At 38.3% G+C, this 26,443-nt stretch overlaps 1 protein-coding gene across 2 annotated transcripts in view; it reads left to right on the forward strand.

The window, feature by feature from the left end:
• Positions 1-26,443, forward strand: part of LOC139699999 (potassium channel subfamily K member 13-like) — a 244,096-nt gene that overhangs the window by 214,143 nt on the left and 3,510 nt on the right. The window contains exon 1 of one of the 2 annotated variants that reach the window (XR_011703650.1): positions 6,084-6,170. The exons of the other annotated variant lie outside the window; for it this stretch is intronic. The gene's annotated coding sequence lies outside the window, so the exon portion shown is untranslated. Of the gene's footprint in view, positions 1-6,083; positions 6,171-26,443 lie in introns of those variants that run through there. 2 annotated transcript variants of the gene reach the window in all.

A 26,443-nucleotide genomic window follows, 5' to 3' on the forward strand; every position in this document is an offset into this window, starting at 1 on the left:
AAGCTTGATGAAAGTTAAGGCTAGTTCATACATGCTTTGATAAATGTCAAGCTGTCTCGTTTTTAAGTTAATTCATATTTTTTTCACGGCATCTCCATAGAGTAAATCGCTATGGATAACCCAAAGATGCCAGAATAAATGCCATATTAAATCTTAAGAACCATTTATGGTGACAATTCGTGAAATTCATAAATATATGAATACCCTTTGCATCACTGCACGGCTCCATCAGACTAAAATTTAAGTTGGAATAAAATTTTGAATAGTTGCTATCAACCCGAAGGTTTGTTTGATACGTGAGGGTAGAAGTCATCTAATACTAATCCCAACGGCGTGTGAATTTCTCACACCAAATAACGAGTGCTAGTTCCTTTCCCTACCTTTTGCTCCCAGGAAGATCCAGTACTTGAAAAATTACACCGCTTGGGCGAATCTGAGAGTTGCCAGAGGCTTTTCAGGGAATCAAACTCGGTCTTTGTGGTAATTAGTTCAACGCTCTATCCACTTGAGTACCACATTCCCGGATTAACGGAATAGGTATAAAAATCCAAATGAATGCCTCAAAATAACAATGGTTGCACCGTTGATGACGATCTGTTTCAATTTGTCAAAAGATACTTATATTCTAAAATTTAAAATGGTCGATTAAATCCACGGAAGCAAATATTTTTGTTGATTAAGTGATGAAGTCTTCCAACCACTTCAAATAAAATTATTTTTCACTTTAAAATTTTATTTAGTAATATTGATACATAAACTTCTCCTTGGATTTTACATTTTCAAACGGTTGTAATGTGTCATTTTGACACTATTTGGCAAATGTAATTTGCATTTCTCATTCGTCGCTCGACAGTAATATTTCCCAATCCACATTAAGACCATTTAAAATATCAAAAACATCCACATAAATAGAGTAGAAGGGGTATAATTGTCACTGGGTCATTTGATTACTAAAAGAGGATGGTTCAAGAGGGGTTGGAGAACCCTTCTGCTGCACCTCATCTCCCTCTGATGTCAACTTCCAAACAGCTCATTGACTGTTTCAGAAGTAAGGGGTGTCGAATTTTTCGTGCACACTCTCGCTGCCTCCTTGCTACATAATCGGAGGTATTGGTAATGCGAGAGGCATTTCTACCTGCGGGAATAATTCAATCGAACCCGTGCGAACATAATTAATTTTCTCTTTGATACTTTACTACACACTATCTTTTTCAAAAGTACGCATTTATGTATGTATGTACTCAGTTTCCGTCCTGCTAAATACTTGGAAAAGGAGGAAATATTCGTCGTGTCAGCATTCAACGACTGTAAGTCGTTCCGGACCGTCATAAATTTACGTAAAACTCGCAACAGAAACGCCTTCCAGGCATTGAATCGCGACTTAACGAATGTTTTCAACTCCTCCCAAATCTCGGCGAGTAAATGACTGCCTAAAGGCTTTTAAAAAAGATATTACACAGAGCAGACCAATATTTTATGGTGAGCATAATAATTCCTTCATTGTAACGTAATTTTATCGGATTCCACTATTTTAATTTTGCCACACTCAAAACTATGCCGACGTTGTGCGACCAAGTCGGTTCAAAAGCGTGTGCCCTCCACGGTTATGACTCCCCCCCTCTCATCTTTCTAATATGCTCCCAGCTTCCTTCATTAGCATTCCAAAGATTCCAATAAATTATGGGATTTGGCGCAGTTCTCAGATTCACGGATCCACTGAGGTGAAGGTGTCCATCAGATACCGAAAACAAAAGACCAGATATTTGCGTGGCCGTTCCCCCGGAGACATGGCACACGGGGTGACGCATTAGACTGTCAAACCTTTCTCCCTCCCTCCCTCATCATTCCTGCCCCCCCCCCCCTAAAAATTAATTTCATTGTCCCCCCTCCCGACTTCGCGTCTTCCGGCATCGTACGGGGGAGTGGCAAGGGGCGAAGGGAATATCCCAATGAAGGGGGGTCGGCCTTGGGGTTTAAAGAGAGTTAAGGAGGACAAACAAAGGCTCCCTCTCCCCCCTTCTCTCACAGCGCCGGAAAGCTTTCACCCGACGATCAAAAGACGAGCGAACGCGCGTACCCACACACATACACAAACACCCAAACCCACGGGCAAATATTCTTTTGTATGGCGCCCTCGTCAGCCACCGCGTATACCGACATAAGGCGCATTGGTAAAACGATCTCTTCCATTTTCTTTATTTTTCTATATAAGCATCCGTTTTATTTTCGTTCGAATTCGTTTACGGGGACGCGTGTATGCTAATTTTTTTCCACCTCTTGGATTGGAAGGAATGTGAAGGGAAAGAAAGAAGTTTTGCGTAAAATGAGAAAGGATTCGAATTTCCCATAACATACCGAATGTGCGTCTCGCTGAAGGCCCGAGGACCGAGGCAAAGGGATTTGAGAGGGAAGTGAGCCGTCGCGATCAAATAACTCCCAATATTCTCCTTTTTCCCCTCTACTATGGTGGATATTTGATTGTGCATGTGGCGCGTATTTATATCCGTTTGCTCATATGTACGTATATTAAAATAGACGTACGTATATGCAGATAAGAAATGCATCACATATGTATATTTGCACAAATCTTCTCGGTGTGATATATTCGGTAGAGAATAAAAGGTTTTTCTTTCTTGAAACATAATATAAATAATGAACGCGTAAATTTATCCTGGCTATTCAAATTCAAAAACGTGAATACGTAGGTTACGAATGTGAAAGTTCAACGGATCGGGAAAAGAAAGTAGGATTCAAGCTTTCATTATATAGTCTTCCGTCTGAAAAGTGTTAAAATGGAACTACGGAAAATACAAAAACATATTTTGATTGAAATTTTTCTGTTTTGTTTTTATAATTTAATATTATTATTTTAAATTTTAAGTTGACTATCAACCAAATTTTGTATACACGCTCGTGCGTTTTACACCCACGCCAACACATTTATACGAGAAAAACTTCGCCATCACATTACATCCCGTCGATGCAAATTTTCCACCCTCTTCTCCCACTCCACTTGTTTTACTTCTCCTCCCTCCTCGACACCACCACCCTCCCTTTTAACACCCATCCCCTTCTCCACTTTGCCTCCCGTAGAGCAAAGAGAATCACAGTCATTCCTTCCGCGCGCCGAATCAGCTCAGCCCCGCGTTCCGACCTGAGTGGTGGAGTGAGGATCGTTGAGAGATGCGACGCGTTAACAATCGCACAATGTGTGCATGTGACCCGCGTTAGCGGACGACCCTCGCCGGATTCTGTCCGTCGTGGTTGAGCTAGTGTGCGTGTAGGAAGGAAAAGGGGGTGCTTATAAGGGATGGGAGGTAGAGAAAGCGAGCGAGAGGCGGAGAGGGAAAGGGGAGGTCGTCGAGGTTGGATGCTGTGGCGGTGACGCTCGCCGGTTGCCAGGCAGGGAGCAGGGGCTTCCGAGTGTGGTAGGCAGGGTGCCTTGGATGGAGGGCGGGGAGGGAGAAGGGGGCTTAAGGGAGTGAATTCGTCGGATGGGTTGAGGTAGAAGTGGGAAGAGTGATCTCCCTCGCTGCCTCGTGTGCTGGGAAGTGGAGATGGAAAGCCTCGGTGAGCGAGCGATTCGGAGAAAACTTTCCCTCCCTCTCTCACTCTCTCTTCTTTGAGGAAGGTCTGCGGGTGAGGCAGACAGAGGGGGAGGGGTGGCGGCGACGGAGTTGGGATTTGGAAAGGCCGACGAAGAGAGAGGACTGCGGAGTGCATGTGAGTGAATACGACAGAAACAGCCGGGACCAGCGTCTCCGAGCGTTCGTGAATTTATGGTCAAGTTGCGAGGAGAGATAGAGAGAGACAGAGGGACCAAAGAACAGAATACAGCGTTGAGTGAGAGAGGCCACGACGTATTTGAAAGAATCCCACAAGCTCTGAGAGTTTCCTTAAAAAAAAGATTGCTGGTTGATATGATGCTTCGAGAGTATATCGCGACCTCTCAGGCGTAAGGATCTAATTTATCCAGTTGATACGATCGAATTAGCGGTCAACTTGAGTTCAAAAAAGCATTGAAAGACTTACCTTTCATTCCATGTGATTTAATTTATTGTAACTCAGGCGAATACTTGCGGATGTTAGGATGAGCAATGCGACAGAGGGACTGCTCGAGCATTTGATATTGCTGGACTGCTTGTCATTCGCGATACTGGGATTATATAACTGCTTCAATTGTAACAGGGATCAAGACTGCGGAGGAGATGTAATAGGATCGAGTTCCCACAAATCCTCATGATTCTCAGAAATTTCAGATAAATTATATCTATATCTAGAAATATATATATATACATATATACATTTATACATAAACTTATACACATTCACACATACACACATACACATACACACAAACATGCGCATATACATATATATATATATATATATATATATATATATATATATATATATATATATACATACATATTATTATTAGGTAATCTACCGGTTAAGGTAGGTATTTGGATGAACATAATTACCAATTAAAAGTAATTTGTGACCCCTAGCAAAACACAACATCCTACTCTATATCAGGTCCCTTTTCAGCTCTAAGTACTTTCTTCCCCCCTTCATCCCGTCTACAATCCCTATCCTGTTCCTTCCCTTTCCTCGTTTGCCTAACATTCTCCCCTCAATTACAGTCTTCAACATCCCGCTGCCGGTCAATACCCCCTTCATCCACTTTTCCTGCTACCATAGGATTTCTCCCAACAAAACTCTCTCTTCGCCCACCATACCAAGTACTTCCTCGTTTGTTTTCTTCTCTGTCCATTTCACCTTCTCCATCCTTCTCCACACCCACATTTCAAAAGCCTCCAGCCTACGTCTATCCTCCTACTTCAATGACCACGTTTCCGCGCGGTACATAGTTACGCTCCATATCAAAGTTTTTACGAGTCTGTATGTGTGTGTATATACACATATATATACGCATATATATGCACATACACATACATATACATGTATATAAATATACATATACATATATATAAATATACATATACATATATATAAATATACATATACACCCACATATATATATATATATATATATATACATATATATATATACATATATATATACATATATATATATACATATACATGGGGGTAAAAGACATATATACATATATATATACATATACATAGGGGTAAAAGACTATATATATATATATACATATATATATACATATACATGGGGGTAAAAGACATATATATATATATATATATAATACTTATATGTTTGTATTTTTCCCCCTAACCGCGAAGTTCAATATTGCTGCTCTCTTTTGTCAGTCCCGCTCTTACTCTCTCCTCCACGGATTTGAACTTGAAAATAAAAGATTAAAAAAAAACGCCCTATATTATAATTTTCCTGCGAGAAGTTTTAGAAAGTTCAACCTCTATATTACCAGCGTTTTAAAAATGAAAAAGTTCTATTCATGCGCCGCTTAATCCATAGTTTGAGTAAAAAATCATTGCCCCAAACCTCATGGCGTTAATGGGATTATACCCGAAGGATCTGTCCTCAGTAAACTCGCTCGGTTGTATTTCGTTAATAGTCACTTGAGTGCGTTCCTGCGGTACGTCCTAACTTCCGTACTTCTGTCGCTTACCCTGTCCGCCGCGCATCCACACCCTCTCCCCCCCAATTCTCAACCGCATCCTTCTCTAGTAACTCTCCCTCTCTTTCCCTTCCTTCCGTCCGTCGACCATGATTCGCCCAGACCTCCCACCACAAGCGGTCGGATGCGATGCCAACATTTGTCAAATGGAAGCACTTGCAAAGCCGCCATTTCACTTACAGCGACAATCCATGAAAGTTCCGTTTTATTCGTCTCTTCTCAAAATTGCGTCTATTCAATTGATAACGCACTCGATAAAAATTATAAGGTCCCATTAAACTTTCTTCCTAACGATGTAAAATTCTCAATGGAATATCGACGGGAAGAAATTTCATTGTGTAAATACATCAGCTGTTCTTTCACATCTACGTGGTTCACCCCGCTAAGTATTTTCGTAAGGCTTTATGTTCCAGCGACTCTGATCACTACATCCCGATAAGCGACAACTGAATTGGCAGCATGTGTCCACAGGACACCGAATTACCACTCCGGACACAACTCCCATGACGGGATTCGACCGAAGAGCCATTATCAAGATGGGTAAGCAGCCAATCAGATAAACTTAGCTGCATTTAATGAATTAGCGGCTGAAGGAGCATTTGTTTCGTCAAAGAGAAAACTACTTTAGTCATGTTGAAAGGTATATTTGAGTCATATCGCAATACACATATTTCACAATGAAGAAATGTAACAGAACATCACTGGAGAGAGAGCATTTTCCAGTCTCCCCGTAGCGAAAGGCTTTCATGAATTTACTTTTTTCTAAATGATACATCTTAGTAACTTTTAATGACATATTGTCTTCCTTGCAAAATTCAAGCTAAATGTTTTTATTTTTTGCGTTTTTACATGTTATTGATGCATAGAGTTCGGGCTGAGGCTTTTCATTTACGTTTAGCACATAGAATTGTGCAAACTTTTATGAGGTAAGAACATTGGCCTACCTGCTAATAAGACACCTAAAAGTCTAATTTACGGGCAGTAACTTTGTCAAATATTTTTTTTATACTCCAGGGATTTAGAAAGAGCATGAATATAAAGTCAGATACTATTTACCAACGCAAATAATGATGGGAAATATTAAATCTTGTGATAAATAGAAGGAAGGGACCAGAATCATGTTCTTTATGGTCTAGTTCAAGAAATACGAATAGTTTAGAATTAAACGTGATTACTATATTGAACAACTAAACACAGAAGTTTAGTACGAGATGTATTATGCAATGAAGATGAGAGATTGATGTGTACCCTTATGCACTTATGTATATATTCTGGAAGTTTGGTAAAAAGAAATGCATGCGTAAAATGAAAATCCTCTCTGGCTGACTGAATGCGCCTGAACGACTTTATCGACCGAAGAAGTTTACGGAGCGGCTGCATAAAATATCGGAATCCACGCACCAAATCATTATATCCATTTGAGTTTTCCGCGCCCTAACTTTTCATCTCTTGCGACTTTGACTGTAACATCGCAGGACTTCGACTCCATGAAAGCTTAAGCAAAAAATGATTCGTTGTCTCGCGGTACTTTTCCACAAATTCATTTAGTATTGGCGGATAATAGACGACCAGTATATCGGGATAAGGCTAAGAGTAATAGTAAAAAGTATGTTTTAGGTAAAAAACAAAATACTCAATGTTTATTTTTGTTTACATTGACGTTTATAATGCTTCCCTTGTCAAAGAATCCGCATGAAAATCAGACTATAGGTTAATTCTGATCAATGCGAACAATTTTATTTATAACGAATATCTCGCGTTGCTAAATGATTATGCCAAAGTAAAGTGACCGTAAAACAAGTTAATATGGCTAAAATGAGAAGGATAAAGCCATTCTACACATTGTTTCTAGTCACTCTTGAAGCAATATTATCCCTAATTATGATAATCACTAATCTACCGATCAGTTTTTGATTTTCCATGGGCAACGAAAAAACTGGTACGCAATGCAATGCACTCTTAGGAAGTTAGTACTGCTACGCTTCTGAACTCTGTCTAACGTTACAATAAACGACTCAAATAGCCTGAATTTCACTAAACTGCATTTCATTTCTACAAGTTCTCAGCCTCTCCTTATGAAGTCCAAAATTTTCTTAGCCTTGTTAGCTTACTGTTCGCTCACCCAACATTCTTCTCTTAAACGGAATCCAATATCCCATTGTCAGTTAATATCTCCTGAGCCATCTACCTATTCTTTCTCCAGAGGAAACAAAAATCAACGAAGTAAAATTTTCTAAGTCAAATCCCAACACCCAGTGTAAACATGTATCGCGCTCTTAATTAGATAGTGAAATTTCTCATAATTGTTTTATCTTATAATATATTCTAGTATGATGCATTCATTTTTCAATTAATTTTGAATTTCTTAAACGATTACATTATCCGTTTATAATAAATAGTCCGCAATAAAAATGTAGGATACTTTCCCCGCAATAGAGTTCTCCGGCTTTACTTTAGGCAGTCCATTGGTTGCGACCTACCATTTATGGGCAGTACTAGATGGTGTTTCAGATCTATCGCAAAATAATAGAATGCCGTAGTCCTGTTCCGCACTCCGTCCACTGGAGTCGTGTTATCGTTAGATCTGCGTCGTGAGAATGGAAGTCAAAACAAAAATATATAATTGGGCATGTAACATCTTGATGCAATCGATATTTTGCCATTTATTAAATAATATTTCCAATGATGGGAAATGAGCGTAGGGTATAGTTAACCACAGGATAACACGAGGCCCTTACCGATGAAAATTTTATCGCACCATAAAAAAATGTCTAAATAAAAAAAATAAACTCCACAGAGACAAATAAGGTAGGAAATCCACTGCTTTGGTAGAGGTAGTGTACATGTTTGCAGCAGAGAAAAGGCCCAAGCCAATGGAATTGATGTGAGAGAATGACGACCAAGTTTGAATATGAATTGAATGACTAAAGAATTTCAACGAATATTTGACGAAGAAAGAATTCGATGAAAAACCCTGAAAAGCCCAATCTGGAGCAAATTCATTGGATATATGCTGAGGCATATTTAAAACTTGCTGCAGTCAAACATGGATGGCTAATGAAACAGTAAGAACCACGGAAGAATCCCTAGAAATTAGACAAAATACATTTAAAAAAGTATTACAAGGTTGGTTAGTGAATAAAAATGAAAACTCGGAGAGATTAGGAAATAGGCGAGTCGAGTGAATAAATACATAACAAATTAATGGAAGTAATATTTTCCATATTTTTTCTCATTATTCACTTTTTTTCTAAAATTCAGAGCTTCCAAGAAATTTATCAAGAAATGATTTTTTTTATGATAACGGGATAAATTAACTGCACCACTTGCCAGCAAGTATGAGTAATTTACAGAAACAATTACTCGTGAGCCAAGACGTGGCAAAAATTGTTTATTTTCAGTTAAAATGGAGATTTTAAGTGTTTTTATTTTAGCTGAAGGTACAAATCTACAGTTTGTTGAAACATTTTTTTAAGGGGTCCTTCAATTTCTAACTCTATTCAACATATTATCGATAATTAAAGCGACTTGTGCTTTTCTTGCACCATTTTAAAAGCAAATAGTCTTCAGGAATCAATCCTAACTCTAATTGGCACTCTATCTAAAAAAAGAACGCCTTGTTCTTCTTCTGCCCTATTTGAATGTAAATATGGAGAAATAGGTTACGTATTAAATCCTTTCAGTGACCCGTAGAAAGTATGGCTTAAGAGAAATTATTCCACTTGCATGACACGCTCAATTTTAAGCCTATACCCGTCTATTCCCACCGAATTCCTCTGTCAATATGACTTTAGGTGGGCGGGGAAATTGGTCCAGATTTGTCAATCCGAAAGAGTGGATTTCCTTCGATGTGGACGTTATCTGAATCTTTCCATTCCCTAGGTTTGGCACGAATCGTTTTTCTGTAATTGGTTATCGCTCAACAGTTTATCAACCGTTCTAACTCTTATCTGCTGTCGCCCTGTGAAAATGTTCCCCAGGGACTGAACTAGCGTGGTTTTTCTCAGGACGATAAAATCGTCGAGCCGAGAGAGCATCTTTCTTAAAGATTTAAAGACGGGAAACCTTCACTCCCTTGAGACCGCGAAATGGCCGCTCAGCTACCCTTACCCACCTCCCATGGAACTCCCTTCTTAGAACTCAATTTGTAGCGTCATGGATTGATTCATTCCGAAATAAAATGCATTTGAGGTTCAATGTGCCCTATCGGACGAGATTCCGACTGGGCATGGGATCTCGTTCAGAAAGCGGACATCATTTGTTTCCTTGCCCGTATTTTGTTATAAATTTGTTGTTTACTTAAACTGTTTTCATTCGTTTCTAAATGCATTATGTGATGTCCATTTGGTGCCATGGTTTTGATTCAATCAATCAGAGCACGTCCACATAAACAACATGCTGCTTAGTTCCTGCAAAGTAAAGGCATTCTTTGACACTACAACACATTGAAATCAAGGGCACAAAATGAATCTGACACTTAATGATAAGGGAAAGAAATGACGATGCCATAAAAGATCCTGTAGTTCTTCCATACGTCTAAGAACGTGGTGTGTCAAAAAATGGTAAGGGTTTTCATGCGTTGGGTTTCGTAGTTGGAGCAATTTTGTTCTTATGTTAGCAATTTAGAGTATCAAGAGAGATTCAGTAAAAATTATTTTCATTGAAGAAAGAATTTCAATCAGTTCAATAATTTAGGAGTGAATACACTTCATATTTTCAAATGGATTACTTTTACCAATTACTGTCGGTTGTCGTCTACATATGTATTCTCACCTCTTTCGATGTGAAATACTTTCCAACATTTTATGAAATTTTACTGAAAATTTCCTAGCTGGAGTCAACAAAACCTGGTCAAAACTAATGTCAATGTTATTTGTACTAGTATAATTAAAATAATCAGCTGTCATTATAGCTATTTGCAAAATCAATCATTCTTGTATTAATAAAGGGTTTTTTCTCAGGTATTTCACATTCAAATCGATATGAGTGATAGTTTACTATTCTATCCAAAATATATCAAAATATAACTCAGTAAATATTGTAGCTTCAATGTATTTAAGCGGTATGAGCTGAATAATATATATGCACTAGTACACACACATATATATACTCGTATGTTGACATCACTGTTTGCACAGAAACTCAATAATTTACTAAAATTGATGGTGCATAACACCCCTATATATTCGTAATGTTGTCATTTCGTACGTCGGATGAGGTCAAATTTGCATATTTTTATGTGTGCCTCCTGTCATTTTCCAAGTAAACATTCTAGAGTACTTTTAAAACTCTTGTTTACCTCTAGTGATTTCCTCAGCCTTCAAACTCCAATATCCTATTTGGACTTTCATTACGTTTCCTTAGTTTATATCCTCCGAGAGTTTTTCCTTCTTACGAGTGGCAGTCTTCGATGATACATTTTTTCCAAAAGTTATTTTCTTTTTAGAAATGTTCTTCTCCATTAATATTATTTAATACTCCAGCGGCATAATCTTAATCTCCCACATCATCACCGCCGTAGTCTATCATCAGCATTCTGAACTTGTATCAATATGTGAATTTCGTCATCTTCAAGGCTATGATTCTTTAATGGTAATACAGGAAGCTCTTCACTGTTATTGCCAGAGGCAACACTCTCTAACAGTACGTATTACTCCTACTCCTGAATTTCCGTTTGCGGATCCTGTGCAACAGAACCTGCATCCATCACCCCAAAAGTCTCTTCCATCGGATCATATCGTTTTATTCATCCATAACCCCATACTTCTCAAATCTACCTTTCAAGTAGATCATCAGGGTCGAAATATTTATTCGACTCCATATTTTGCATTTGGGATCACTCATATCCGGGCAGGATCAACATTTCTTGATAAACGTCTTATTTTTTATAAATCGAGCCGTCTCTGAAAAGATCCCAATTTGGCGATTGACTGCCGCTCATATAGTCCCCCCAAAACGATAATTGGGCAACTAACCTTTCATTTCTCGGTCTATTTCTGAAAAATAGCGATTGTAAGCAGACGCGTCGTCCGATATGAACCTTAATGGTGGACGAATATCGCATGTGGCGAGATTAATCAAACTCAACCTAGCTTTAACACTCCTTCTCCGAGAAAATGCCATGTTTTTCCTAATGAGTTCAAGCATGAAATATTTTTTCCTTAAATTACGTGATTGCAAAGCACTGCCTCCAGCTCATTTATTCACGCACATATGTATTTACTCATGTCGAGAAAATGTAGAACTCTTAAAGTACACCGACAAGTAGAATTTAGAAGAGGTTGTTTCAAATACAGACTAATTACGAGGCGAGTACAAGTTTTGAGAACCTACAAATTTTTTATTAGAATTGGGAGTGAAAAAGATTTAGTTTAGCGTAAATCACATGGTCATTCCTTCTAAATACAAGATATAGATGGCTGCACTGCACAGTGTACAGGGTTTGTAAACCTTCCGCTAGAGGGCAAAGCGTTTTCAATACTTATAATGGCGTCGTTTAATGTACAAGAACAGCGTGTAATCATCCATATTCACTGCTATCGTGATTTAAAACCCGTCAAAATGCATTTTCAATTGATTGAGACATTCTGTGTTGCGGTTATGTATGTAAAAATGTGCGTACGTTGTTGAGAGAGTTTAAAGAAGACAAAAAGTCGCGTCATGATGAACCCAAAGAACCTGGGTTGCTCTTGCGTCAGCAATTTTGCAGTGGGTAACCTACAGTTCCCTATTCTACAGAAGGGTTCTCAATGGCCGTAAAATCAAGGCGTCGGCGCTGAAAAAATGTAAACGTGCATCTACTGGAAGATTAGGCTGAGAGTGAGAGCAGTTTCAACTTCCTGGTTCCAGTAATTAGCCTGAAAAAATTAGGATATCTTAGAATTTGGAGGTACCTAATACTAGTACATATTTGCTCTCGAAAGACGTTTCGACGAATAAGGATATCAGACACTCTTCTTTAAATTAGATTGTAATTACTCCCCCAATTTCCCTTCCCAGACTTAAAATCCCGCGTTCCTTGATGCAATTCTACCTCTTCATTGCTTCGTTATCCCCAACAACTCTTTTCACTCTATTTTTCCATCTCGTGCCGATATATTCCAATCTTCATTCTTCTTCTCTGGACCATTTCACCATTTTTTCTCGAAATATCACACTGGTATGAATACCCTCAATTCTCTTGTGCGCATATACGTATGACACCACAATCACAGCAAAGCATCGGAATGCGACAAAACACTTGCAAGATCACCATGGAAAAACCGGAGATTAGATGACCTAATGAATTGTTATGGAGTATCCATTCTAAATGTGTCAATGCCTTATTTTCAAGACATCCATAAGGTATGATAAGGTTCTCCACACCTTTCTCTGCCGCTCAAATCAATCAGAGCCCACTCCCTTTAAGTATGACACCAAACTAAACACTAACCCGCATTCAAGTAAAGAAAATGAATTCAAGTGTTTGCTGAATTCCCTAATCCATATTTCCAATGTTCTGCGGAAAAGAAGACTGATTTTGTTATTGAAATAGTTTTCATTTTTTCGTGAAATTGGCAAGGAGTCAGTGAATTGAAACGCGTCCTTAATGATAGCAATTTAAAAAATTCGGAGATCACTATTTCATTACACCATGATATAGGTGTTCCACTCTGCATAATCTTAAGTTCAAGGCACACTTCTTTATATTTCAATAAGCGTCTCGTGTATTTCACCCGTATGACGACTTAACAGAAATAAATAAATTGCACTCAGAAAAAAATCCAAAACCATTTATAAGAATCAAATACTAACTAGGTAAATAAATTCATAGTTATGTCATTACGTAAAAATTCCACCGTTTTCATCGTATACGAGGTAATTCATTCAAGGTACGTTTATCTCATTTTAACTCAACTCAGAATTAAACAAATATTTGCTCTAAAAAACATTATGCATCTATTACCCCCCCGGTGCATTTTTTTGGAAAACTCTAAGGCTAAACATCTTCCCCGAGCCGTGGCTCGTCACATATGAAACACTTTGTTCGTAGAAGTCAAATGCAGAACAGCGGTACTACTAAGAACCGCTCGCTGTGCCCCAGGGTGGTGGAAGGATTCCACGCTTATTGACGGCGTAAACAATCCAAGAGCATTAAATTTTCCGACTTTTTACGACCCATTTCTGAATTTTAGGAATCACCGGCACAGATACCAAATATAGAACCATTCCCCCCAAATTAACGAGGACCAAAACCGCGCATATTAAATCGCCTTTCAATCGAGTTGCTAAAATTCATTTCGCCCGACTGCATCCCTATTAAGCGTGCGAGGTTATCGACGGTTCGAAGGCGTAGTTTGTGAGTTCGTCACCCAACACGCAGACGTCTTGTTTGCTTGTTTTTCCTATCATTTTACGACATAACAACATAACAACAAAACATGCAACAAAAAAATACGAACATTTTTGCTGGTATCGAAGTAGCCCGTCGTTAGTGCCGTAACCCGTGGAGATATGTGGAGCGTAGTGAAGCGCGTATGAAATAAAGCGCACTTCGACCTTGGCCGTCTTATTATAGAGATGTTTGAAGGGAAGACATCGTACTTGCGGGCCTCAAAATAGGCCATAAAAGCCCTGATGCCTGATTTATCCCCTGTATCTGCTATCCTCAAAAACGTCGCTCTGACTACTCACTATAAAGAGAGCTGTAGAAGCTGTTAGTCAAGGGGTAAATATTATGGAATACTCAGTTGCTTATTTACAGAGCCGAATAAGGGAGTCAGGCTTTAATTTTACGATTGTATTTCACGTCATATCATATTAAAAAGTACATTGTGCCAATTTTATTTCAGTTTATTTCTCATGTATCATGATAGTTTGCCAATATTATTGCAGTGTTTACGCTACACAGTTTGACTCTTTGTCGATGATCTAATGAATGCTACTTACGAAGCAGTTATTTCATTCAATGGAGTTTGCCTAAGCAGAGAGAGAGAGAGAAGAAATATGGATAGTTTTAAAACCGAGGTGTAAATCAGTGAAGATTTGCTATGAAATTCTAAAGGAAACTAACATTAAACTTTTGTTTCCGTAGGAATGGCGACATTTTGCACAGTTTTATCTAGATTGAATTCTTTGTGAGATGTCCAGCAAAGGTAATGTTCACATTATCAGTTATCACGCTCTCAAGTTCATTAATCGCAGTTTAATGGCATATAAAGTTTCTAAAAAAATGAATAAGGTTAATTCTGCGAAGAAAATCAGGATAATCTTCACGATTTTCCAGGAACTCTTGAAATATTTGTTTACATTCAAGCCCTTCTTTTCAGTAATTCGGTCTAACTAAACAGCGTTTCCTTTAAGACGCTGGAAACGTAAACAAGATAATCTAATGAAGGTGCTCGAAGTACGTGAATTTATGAGGTTGGCCTTTCAAAGATTTTCACGTTTTAACGTCGTGCATATGTTTGCTTATTACGTATTTGGAATCATGAGGTGTTAATGGAAACACTTGATAAAATTATTTGCCTGTTTAGGCAAAAAAATGGCACAAAACTTTTTTTAAAAATAAATATTTCACACAATAAGAATATTGCCTACCAAATATTTTTTTTCTGACCACTTTTTAAATGCTAATTTTCCATTCCTCTTGCATTTCCTATTCTGCAATTAAGTTGCTCTTAGGTGAGGCATTATTATGTACGAGTTTTAATTGATATTAATAAAAAATTTGATTGTTTTATATTCCATTCCTCGCTACTGTTAGTACGGTATATTTAAGACTATTAATAAAATGAACAACAAACATTTTTCCAATGGTTTAATGGTTTTCGCGAAATATCCTCATCCTCCGTAATTTAACCTCTAAGAGACACCATTTTCCTAAGAGCATTATTCTTGTAAACATAGCAGGAGATTTCATACAGCCAAATTTTCTTTGTGATTTTATTGATACATTTTATGCCTCTGGATACCTGTGGGGGAATAAAGTCAAGAAATTTCAATTATTAATTGCCTTCGCCAGGAAAGCAGCTTTTTTTAATCGTTTCGATTCAGAATTGGTCCCATTTTTTTCACAAATCTGGAATATTTTATGTTTTCTGACTGTGACTTCAACTCTTCGACTTTAATTCCACAAATAAATAACTGCATTTAATACGTTAAACAAAAGCTTCAATGAAAAACGTTTTTCGACGGCACTCTCTTTCTCTATATCTGATAATATTTCTTTCACTGCCAAATCTGTCTACTTCCTCAATTTTAATTGCTAGAACTACCCTAAAACTGCTTACTCCATCTGTCTATGCTCATGCCCATGTAACCGGCTATCTTTTGTGTATATCTCCTCGAAAATATTGATTATATAATCAAGGGAATATACGGTAGATAAGCCAAGCAAAAGTCAAGCTGTAATGGGTGAGGAGGGGCTTTGAGGGCGAGTTAATACCTCCTGCTCCCGCCTTACCCTTCATTATGTGACAGCTTATCTGTTGAAAAACAAATTCGGAACGTTCGCCGTGAAGTTTTCTTTGTTATCACTCGCTCCTAACAATTTATGAAAACTGATTACAGCCAAGTTTTGCGCCCCAAATTTCAAAACTGTGTCATCGAGCACAAATTGTTAGTTTTTCCTTCATTTTAAACCGAAAAATGATAACCCATTAGTATTTCACAAGTAAATATTTTCTAACTCGCAGTTTTTACTTCATTTAGCCGAAGTAAAATATCTGTATCAAGAATGACGATTTTTTATGCATCGTATTTATATTGCAGCCTTACAAAATGCGACGAGTTTCAAAAGAGGCTAAAAATATTCTATAAATCAATTGATTAGGTCCAGTTCCTATAATCCCTGCTGTTAAACCTGTCTTTTAATGCATTTACAAAGTACATACAGGATGAAGCAGAAAAAACTTTCTAGTTTCAAAAAATCACTTAAGGGCGCACAGTTAAATTAGCGGAGAGGCAGTAGTGGCGTTAGCTGGTTAAATTAACGCCATTTTTATTAGTTACCATGAATTGGTCTGGTGAGCACCGAGGCTTTGTCATAGAGACGCTCTTTATGAACAATAATAGTGTGATGATGACGAATTGGGCGCTGTGGTCTAGCGATGAAACGCATATCCACCTGTCTGGCTCAGTAAATAAGCAAAATTTTCGTTACTGGGTGACTGACGACCCTCACGAACTTGATCCAAGACCTCTTCATAGCTCTAAAGTGACATTTTTCTGTGCTGCCTCCTCCATAGGCCTCATTGAGTCTTACTTTTTTGAATCTCGAGGTTCACCTGTTACTGTGAACACTGTAAAAAAAAGTGAGATGCGGGAGAACTCTTTACTCCCCAAAATGGAAGGTTATGGCGAGGAATGTGACACAGAAGCCTTTTGGTTTCAACAGGATGGTGCCACGGCTCATACCGCCCGTTGTTCACGCCAAATCCTGCAAGAACAACTTCCCAACCGCCTGATCTCCTTTCGAGGGGTTGTTCCATGGCCCCCTCGCTCCCCGGATTTGAGCCCATGTGATTTTTTTATTTGGGGATATCTCAAAGCTGAGGTTTACAAAGTTTGACCAAGCACCTTGGAAACTCTTTAAGGAGGCAATAACAGACGTAATCGCTGGAATAATGTAAGAGATACAGAGAAGAGTTTTCGAAAACTTCTTTGAACGACTTAACATGTGCACCGCTCACCAAGGTCGTCTCCTGAATGAAATAATTTTTAAAACCTAATGAAAATAAAATGACATTAGCTGTAGTTTCCGAAATTAAACCTTTTCTGATTATCTTCATTAGTTTTTTCTCAATTCACTTTTACGATTCATTTTTTTACAATTCACAATTATCATAATTACTTCAACTTTTACGAGTCTCATTATTTCAAATTAAACTATTAAGATATTTAGGCGTATATTACTAAGTATGTTTAGGCGAATTTACTATCGAAATAACTATCTTAGTTTCCAAGTCAAACTCTTAGATGTTTCCCAAGCAATAATACATGCTGAAAACAGCCGACTGTTACGTAAGGTTACGTGTACAAAGGGAAAAAAGAACGCAGTTGTATCATCGTCATAACCTCGGATATTAAATAAAAACTCCTAGTCAATTACTGTTTTGAATAAAGATTTCAGCGCAGCGATTACTTTTCCCTTTATTGTCCTTAAACTACTTTCTTCTCGGGCAAAAACTTCTTCTCCCGGTGTTTTGTCACCTTTAAGTGTCAACGTTAAAAGCACTCCATTACGACGATTCTTTCTCAGCTCAATTTCATTGCTCACCAAAATTCAATATTAAATTGCAAATATTAGTAGCAGGGCATTTGGAAATAAGAGAGAATAAAATCCTAATCACCATAGCCTAAATTATTTCTCTGCCGACTAGCGATTACAATTCGCGCAATGAAATTTTAATGGCTATCATATAAGATTTGACGAACCCTATGAACACTTCAGAGCATTATTTCCACTGGTTAAAGCAGGTGAATTAATCAATCATTGATATATATATATATATATATATATATATATATATATATATATATATATATATATATATATATATATATATATATTTTTTTTTTTTTTTTTTTTTTTTTTCTGGGCAAATATAATGCGAATGTTCTCCCGCCTTTCGAAAGATAACGCCTGCTTCTTGGAAAATGAAGGTTCGTTAAGTTTACCATTAACACGAGGCAATCAGCCATCCTGCTTTCGGAGGGATTGAACCAATTACCCTTCAGATATCTCGTTTGTCAAGATCCTCGTAAAACTCGTCGTAAAACGGCCACAATCGTTGATTTTACACCGCAGAGTCAGGCGTGCCACCCGAAGCAGAAATATGTCATAATGTATATTAAAGGAGAGGATCTTACAAATATATTACAAAGAATTAGACATAGCATATTTGTGGTAAATTTTCATATGCTACATGAAGAAATCGTGAAGAAAATCATGAAGATTTTCATCATGAAGAAAACTACATTGATCAATCTTAGTTTTCACCAAAATTTAAATCGTTTTCCTCCACTTATCTCAAGTACGACTTGAGTTCCGTCAGCCACTTTAACAATAAGGAGAGCCAAACAATATTCAGTAAATACTAAAATTACAAAAGTTAAATGTATCATTATAAGGTAATCGTACGATGTATTTAAACGAGGATTCAGGGTGGGGGCCGAATGAGAAATAGACAGCTTTCAAAGATTACTTTGTTTGACGAGAAAATCAAATCTTAGAATAATAACTAGTGAAAAGACGTATAAGATACTGGTGAGACCAACTTTAGAGCACTCAGTCACTGGTATGAGACCAGCATTAGAAAGGCAAATTGCAAAATTTTAAAATTACAAAGGGAGTCAGTGGGCGGGAAATCATAGGAGGTTGAAGATACTGGAAACCTTAACCAAATTAAGAGAAAAAAGACCCAGACTATAATAGGGATGTTTCACATAGTTTTAGTGTTATGTTTCACATGTCATAAAATGTTCATATCACATATTACTCTTCGAAACAAAGTTAACTCGAACAGTCTACGTACAGAATTATCTGAGACCTTTCCACATCATGTAAATTTTTTTGATGAAAGATGCAACCAATTGCTAAAATAAATGCTATGCATGAAATTTTATGAATGAACGTAAATTAAATATTTGTTCCCACCTAAAAACTGCCAACTAGTAACAAATCGCTTAATTAATAATAATTATTATTATTTTAGAAGCATAAAAGGAAGGAAAAATAAAACAATTCATCCTACAATAATTTTTTCTTAAAATTCAATAGGCATCATATTTTCCTGGCATTCCAAAAGAATTGGAGTTGTTCTCTGAGATTCCGTTAAGGCTTTATTTGTCTTTTTTGTCCAAGCACCTTAAATTAGTACATGCCCTCCTCAAGGCATGGTTTTAAGGAGTTTTTGAGCAGATAAACTCGCAGTTTACCGTATTTATACGGTCGGTAGAAAACTATATATTTATAAATAATAATTACACATGAAGAAATTGATCATGTAAACGCAAAAGTCATCAGTTAGCATGGATAGTTAAATAGAGCTGATGGAAGTTTATGAGGTGGTATTTAGTATTTCTAATCATAAGATTATTTCAGTTTGGCCACTGTGCTCGGTTATGAAAAAATACCTTGTCCTTCCGCAAGGGCGTCACAACTAACATTGGTTAAATGATCGGGCTGATCCGTTTAGGTACTACAATAAATTCGTACACCAAATAAATATTCCAAGTTGAAATCGATTTTACTCGTTATAGTCTGTTCCAAATCCTCATTTTCTCATCTGAAAAATTATTTGATGTATAACTTTTGCTTTATAATATAGCTAAAGTTTTGAAACTTTATAAAATAATATGAGGAGCTTATCGAAGCTGAACGTATCTTACGCATTCAGAAATTCAACCCCAACATTTGATCTTGATGACTACGAGACCTTGGCCCTAAATCAATAAAATCCTTATCAAAATCCAAACCACGGTCAAGCTTTATTAAATCATAAAATCCATTAATTGAAAGTTAAAATGTTATGGAATGATATACTCTTCTAAAATGGGTAACAATGTTTTAAAAGAATTAATTAGACATTGAGAATTATACTAAAGTTAAGTGCACCTTCTCAAGGACTGTGTAGCGAACATATAATTTTTAGTGACTTTGTAAGTATTATTAAAAGCTTAATAAATTCTACTCGCTTATTGCCATCGAATTTCCTATTATCTAGCCATGCTTTGAAACAGGTCTACTCTCAAATCTTCTATCTGGTAATGGTAAAACATGCTATATCAATTCAATCTAATTTTTTTAATATATAGTCTCTCTATTAGATATTATATTATATATCCATCCTTACTCTTTAGGTATATTATCGAACAATTAAGACTGTTAAATCACCTTATACGTGAAATATTTTCTGTTAATTCTCTGCCTCCCACCCGAATTCTATCTATTGCAATTTTTTTCCTTCTCTCCCCCGGAGGGAGTTATTCTAATTCATAATAAACGCACAATCTAGCAGTCTATCTGCCTACGCTTTAATGCTTTCATGGATTTATGTCGTCCACTGTCTTAACCCAGTTTTGGCGCTTTCCCATTTAATTTTACGAGCATAATTTTCATCAAAATGTGTCAAATACGGTTTTTCTCTTATTAATCCCTTGAATTTCCTCCTCTAATCATTCCTAGTATTCAATGATATTTTTATCATTGACCTTCGTATTCAGGATCTCAATGTATACTGAAAATCGCTACTCGAGTCTCCATTTGATATTTAAAAATATATCATTATGTGCATCTATACTATCACCACCATATCCTTATCCACCAAGCGAGCTATAAATGAATTAGTTGGATACAAATTAAAAGATCAGCCCAAAAAGGACCACTTCCTATACAACCCGAGGCACACATGAATCGTTCGCGTTTCTCTCATGTTGTATACAAATCCAGCGATCTTTTTTCGCATTGGAAATAAAACATTTTGAATCCAAATCAAATCGATACATTTGTAAACGTGAGCTTAACATCTGACAGACATCGCTAATCCGTTTCCATGGCTTCGAAGGTGGTTAACGTACATGGAGCGAAAAGGACACGAATTCCCCGACACCTGTTAACAGCCATTGGATTGATTTGGTTTCCACCCCTAACCGCGACGGCTGCCAATCAATCCCCAATTCCCTTTCATGTCCCGGAAAATTTCCCCCTCTCTCTCTCTCATTTAGACTCCCGCCATCTACAAACAAGATATTTTCTTTCGCCCGCACGGAACCGCGCTCGCATCTCGCCCCTCTTCCCTTCTCGTCCCTTGCTTTCCCCGCACCCCCGTGAAAAAAAGGAACTCTTTGAAGATTTCTGGAGGGGGTGAAAAGGAGGAGACGACCAAGTTTTCTTCTCGTGCCCTGAGAGCGTCACGCCTCGCCGTCACGGACGTGATTCCTATGTCCGCGCGCGGTAACGGTCACAAATACAAAAAGCAGTCACGCTCTTGTCACGGGTCCTTACCCCGATTCCCCCTTTGTGAAATAGCGCCCGCATGCACGCACGCACTCCCTCCTCATCCTCCTCTCTCCTGCCCCCGCCCCTTTTTTTGGACGGAGTGGCGGGGGGGGGGGGGTAGAGAGGGGATGCCCCTTAATGGCTTTTGAGCTCCGAACCCTCCTCCCCTGCGAGTCAATTTTAGGAGCCGCAGTCGTCGTCGATGCTATATCTTATTTTCTCCGTCCGACCCTGTATCCCCTTCCCCCCTCCCCCCGACCCTGGGAACCCTCCCTGACAACCCTTTATTTCGGAGCGCCTCTCTCAAGATGGGTCCCTACGCATTAGATGATGACGTCTGGATCTTGCTATTGGATTTGGATTGAAGGAAGCCCAAACGCCCGAGAGGGCCTCCCAAGAGGCTAATGGCAACATCATCTTTTTTTTATTTCACTCCCCCCGGAGAAGTGAGCGAGGGTGGGTGGGTGGGCGGGAGGAGGATGGCGGAGGACTGATGGTGCTGAAGGAGAGGGACGCTGAGAGGTGGAGGAGAAAAGAGGAAATTAAAGGACGCGATTCGGAGAATCCTTTGAAATATTCGAGGGAGCTCGCTTCCAAGGGTGAGGAATGGGGCGGGAGGAGTGGGAGTGGGGAAGTGGGAGGGGGGGAGATTTTTCGGGGTGTAAGGGGTGAGACAGAAAGAGAGAGAGGGACGGTTGGACGGGGTGGAGGATTGCGGAGGATCGTGGAAGTGGGAGAGAGGGAGAAATGCGGGTGAGATGAGGTCGCATGGGGGTGATAAAACGGTGAAAGAGACGCGGGAAGGAGACGTGAGCCGGGGGGCAATCGTGGTGCCGGGGGCGGGAAAAGGCGGAGGGAATTGCAAGGGGGAGCAGGAGAAAGAAAGTGGAAAGATGGGAGGTAGTCGAGAGAGAGAGAGAGAAGGATGGGAAAATGAGACGTGAGGAGCGGAGTGGGAAAGATAGGGAAAGGGAGACGACCTTTTTCGGCCGGGCAAAACTTCAAAAGAAGCCCGAAAGGTTTTCCAGTACCACTTGCCCCGGAGCTGCGATATCGTTTACGAAGTTTTCTGCCCTTCGACCTCGTTACCCACTTCTCCAACACACCGCATCGGAATACAAAATTCAAGAGAGCAAAGGTGTGCTCAAAGGAGGAAGCTTCCCGGATTTCTAGCAAAACTGTTTACGATTCGTCGCTGTTTCCATTGGTTTTCAATCAAGAGGATTGGTTCGTAGAAGCCCTCCAAGACAATCCCCTCTTTTCAATCTCTTCATTCCTTCACAGTTACTTAACGGCATCCACCACAATTCCATCTGCAAAATTGAAAGAAGAGGATGCGGTGAGCTTCCGCTCCTCTGAATAAGAATTTGGTGGTTTCCCTTGGCCTTCCATTTCACTATACGACAGCCGTGAGGGTCATTTTCAATACCCTTGTGATTAAATGAGCATTTCTGAGACCACGGACGTGGTCTCCATCTTCTTCAGTGAGGAGAAAATCTGGTAATGATCCACCCAATCCCTCCCTTCCGGGTTATTGGCAGCCATTAGGTCTATTCGCCAAAGTCACGGCAGCGCCATTGGGTTTTGTAGAGATTTTCGTTCTCATTACGCAAGGATATATCCAGAAGCCCAGGGAGTGTGGCCACTCATTGCCCATGACTGCTTCTTACTCGCTTGCACAAACTCAATAAAACGTTGGTCACTTTTTGAGACACGTTTACTCGCTCTGTTAACCAGCTCCGGCTGGTCTTCGAAATATTTACTGCAGATATTGCTCAGTGTAATAAGTAATTTGATCTATAAATGGTTCAATTCTTTTAAATTAATGAATCTCGCACCAATTTTATTTTAATGTTTTCAGCAGCGGCAACGGGTATCATTTAATCGCAATGCACTTCATGATCCTCAATTTATAACAGTTACTGGAAATGTTTCCTTTTTCTTAAATTAATGGGTCTGATACTGTGGCTACAGTAGAGGTCTTGTTTGTATAAAATTTTAAAATAAAACATTCGAAGATAGTAACTACAGCAAATTTATTGGAAATAAAAATAAATATGAAAGGCAAAATAATGCAACCTCGTATTATGGCAGCTTCATAGTATTTATAACAGGTACTTCATTTATGAATAATTCTAGTTCTACGGCAGGCTATTGAACAGACTGGCGCGGTGGCACATTTTGTACTCACCTCCTTCGCATGTATTTCATTTCTCTTAACCAAAACCATGTCCTTTCAAATGTACATTTCTTTAAAATTTTGGAAAAATAAAAAAATAGGCGCATCATTCAAGGCATAAAATCTCTTATTTTAAAACAGAGGACGGAAATTACCGACGACCTATCCAAATTTTTACACAGTTGCGGTAGAGATACAAAGACGAGTGACTTCCGAAAATACTTTTGTAAGGTGAAACGTGAAATGAAAAGGGGAATAATGTATTCAAATAAGGGTTAATGCATGGGGGTGTCAGCGGATGGCTGTCACCAGCACGCAGGGATAGAGCTGGCTCTGCTGTAACACTTTAATGAAGCGGCTTTGATCGATTTAATTACTTTCTCAAGTTGAATGTAATTTGAATATCCTCTTCTTTAATGATTTTTTTCTGTGCCTTAATCTAAAGGCAATTTCAGAGTAGGTCCTCACTTTTTTCAACATACGGCTTTTTTCGCGTACAGATTTTTTTTAAACCGTAAATGTGTGACATAATACTTAAAACTCTAAAACGATAAATAAAAATGTTCTACCGTCACTCGAGGAAATTATTCCTCGACAGAATGGAAAATGCAATCTTGAAAATTATGCATGCACTTAAAAGTTGTTTTTTTAGTAAACTTACTTTGAATGACAAGATTACCTGACTAAATGTTTCCTGTTACCGTATATTATTTTTTTAAGTATTTTACCTAGTTTCTTCTGAGTTTGAATTCTTACTTCACCTTAAGATGGCCTCAGTAAGTCTTAATGGATGGGAGGAAAACAAATATAATTTTTTATGATTTTTTGTGCTATTTGTTAAAAAGTTTTGATCGTAAAATAATAACTTTTTTATCGTATTTCTTATGAGTAAACTGATTATATATTATGTGGGTCAGATTTTGAATAAAGCTCGAAAGAAAAATATTTATTTTATATCTAAGATGATAGTGATTGATTAATTCGAAAATAGCGCATTAAAATAATACAAAGCGATATCAAAGTTCTTTGAAACCTTTCAACGGCATGTCCAGGATTTAAAAGGAGGGAATTTCTAATTCCGCCTCTCTTGTTGAGAGCGGCAAGCAGTATGGTTGCATTTGCTTTAATGGTGAGGATTTGTGCACCTTGGTCTGTAGATTCAACGCATATCATTACTCGCCAGCCACGTTTACGGTATTTTTTGGATGAGCAAAGACTGAACAGTGTAACGTTCCTAAGCCACGCCCAATAAGGAAAAATCTACTACCCCACACTACCGTATATTTTTTAAATTCCGCATACTTACTTCCTTCTTTTATTACGACCAACATGTATATCCTATTTCTATTCCATCCTCGCCTAGCTAACGCTCTTCCCTTTATCAGTCTTCAACCCATTGCCAACCAAAATGCTCTACATCCATCATTCCTGTCTCCTATGGATTTCTCCCCATAAACTTCCCTCCTCCATACCATGTCTATCCCTTTCTCCTTTATTTTCCTTTCCATCTACCTCACCTTCTCTATCCTTCTACACACCCCCATTTCAAACGTCTCCAATCTATGTCTATCCTCCTCCTTCAATGACCGTGTTCCCGTGCCGTAAAAAACCAGGCTCCACATTGAAGTTTCTAAAAGCCTTTTATTAGCATCCCTACTCAACGTCCTTGCCACCAATTCTCTCCTTATGAAAACTTCTTTTTGTAATGCAATTCTTCTTCTTATTTCCCTGTAACTTGGACCATTTTGGTCAAAATCACTTCTGAGAAAAATAAACTGTTCGACAGGCTCTAGTTTGTCAACTCTTATTTAAACATTTAATGTATCTTTCCTCTCTCTCAAAAACCGCATAACCTTTGTTTTTTAAACATTGATTCTCATGTTACATGTACCTACGAACTAATTTTCTCAGCAATGCATTATTACTGGATAAGTAATATATGGTCATCAGTAAACCTAACTAATTTTATGAATTCCACATTGACTTCCATTCCAATTCGCAGTTCCTTCTCGTCCATTTTTACCATATCCCTTTCAAATACATTGAAAATCACGGGTAATAATGATACACCCCTATCTTTCTCCTCTTCCATTCGTACCTCTCTCCATCCTGAATGGATGCTAATTATCCCCTGAATATGCCCTCATCTCTATCCTTACACTTAAAATCTTAAGTGCTGCGTGTGAAATCGAACTTATCAAAATTAGACTTAACATTTATGTGTCCTCTATTATAATTTCAAATATTCTTTATCCTGTACCATTAAGGGGTAAAGCAAAGCATTTACCCTTAATTTCTTAACTTAAAACATATCCAGAAAGACTTGGTGTTTTAAGGTTCGAGAGACCGATACTCATCTACATATGAACATGATCCTGCAAGCCGCCTCGAGGACGTGCGGAGAGTTGTGTTAGGGCACCGTCCATTTATTTAAAAATAAGGGAAAGCAGGAATGGTAAAAAAAATTCGCCTTGACCGGGACGCAAACCCGGATTCCTCGATATCCAGCCGAGTAATTTAACCGATTAATCTAGCGAGATCCTCTCACACAGTGAATCCCAGTCAGGGCGAATTATTTTTACGCTCTGAAATTCCTGATGTTCGGTTAAGATCGGCGAACGACTCCGTTAAAGTGAATGTTGTGGCCTCTCC

Source organism: Hetaerina americana, unplaced genomic scaffold (assembly GCF_022747635.1).
Source record: "Hetaerina americana unplaced genomic scaffold, ioHetAmer1.1.p SCAF_10, whole genome shotgun sequence".
Lineage (NCBI taxonomy): Eukaryota > Metazoa > Arthropoda > Insecta > Odonata > Calopterygidae > Hetaerina > Hetaerina americana.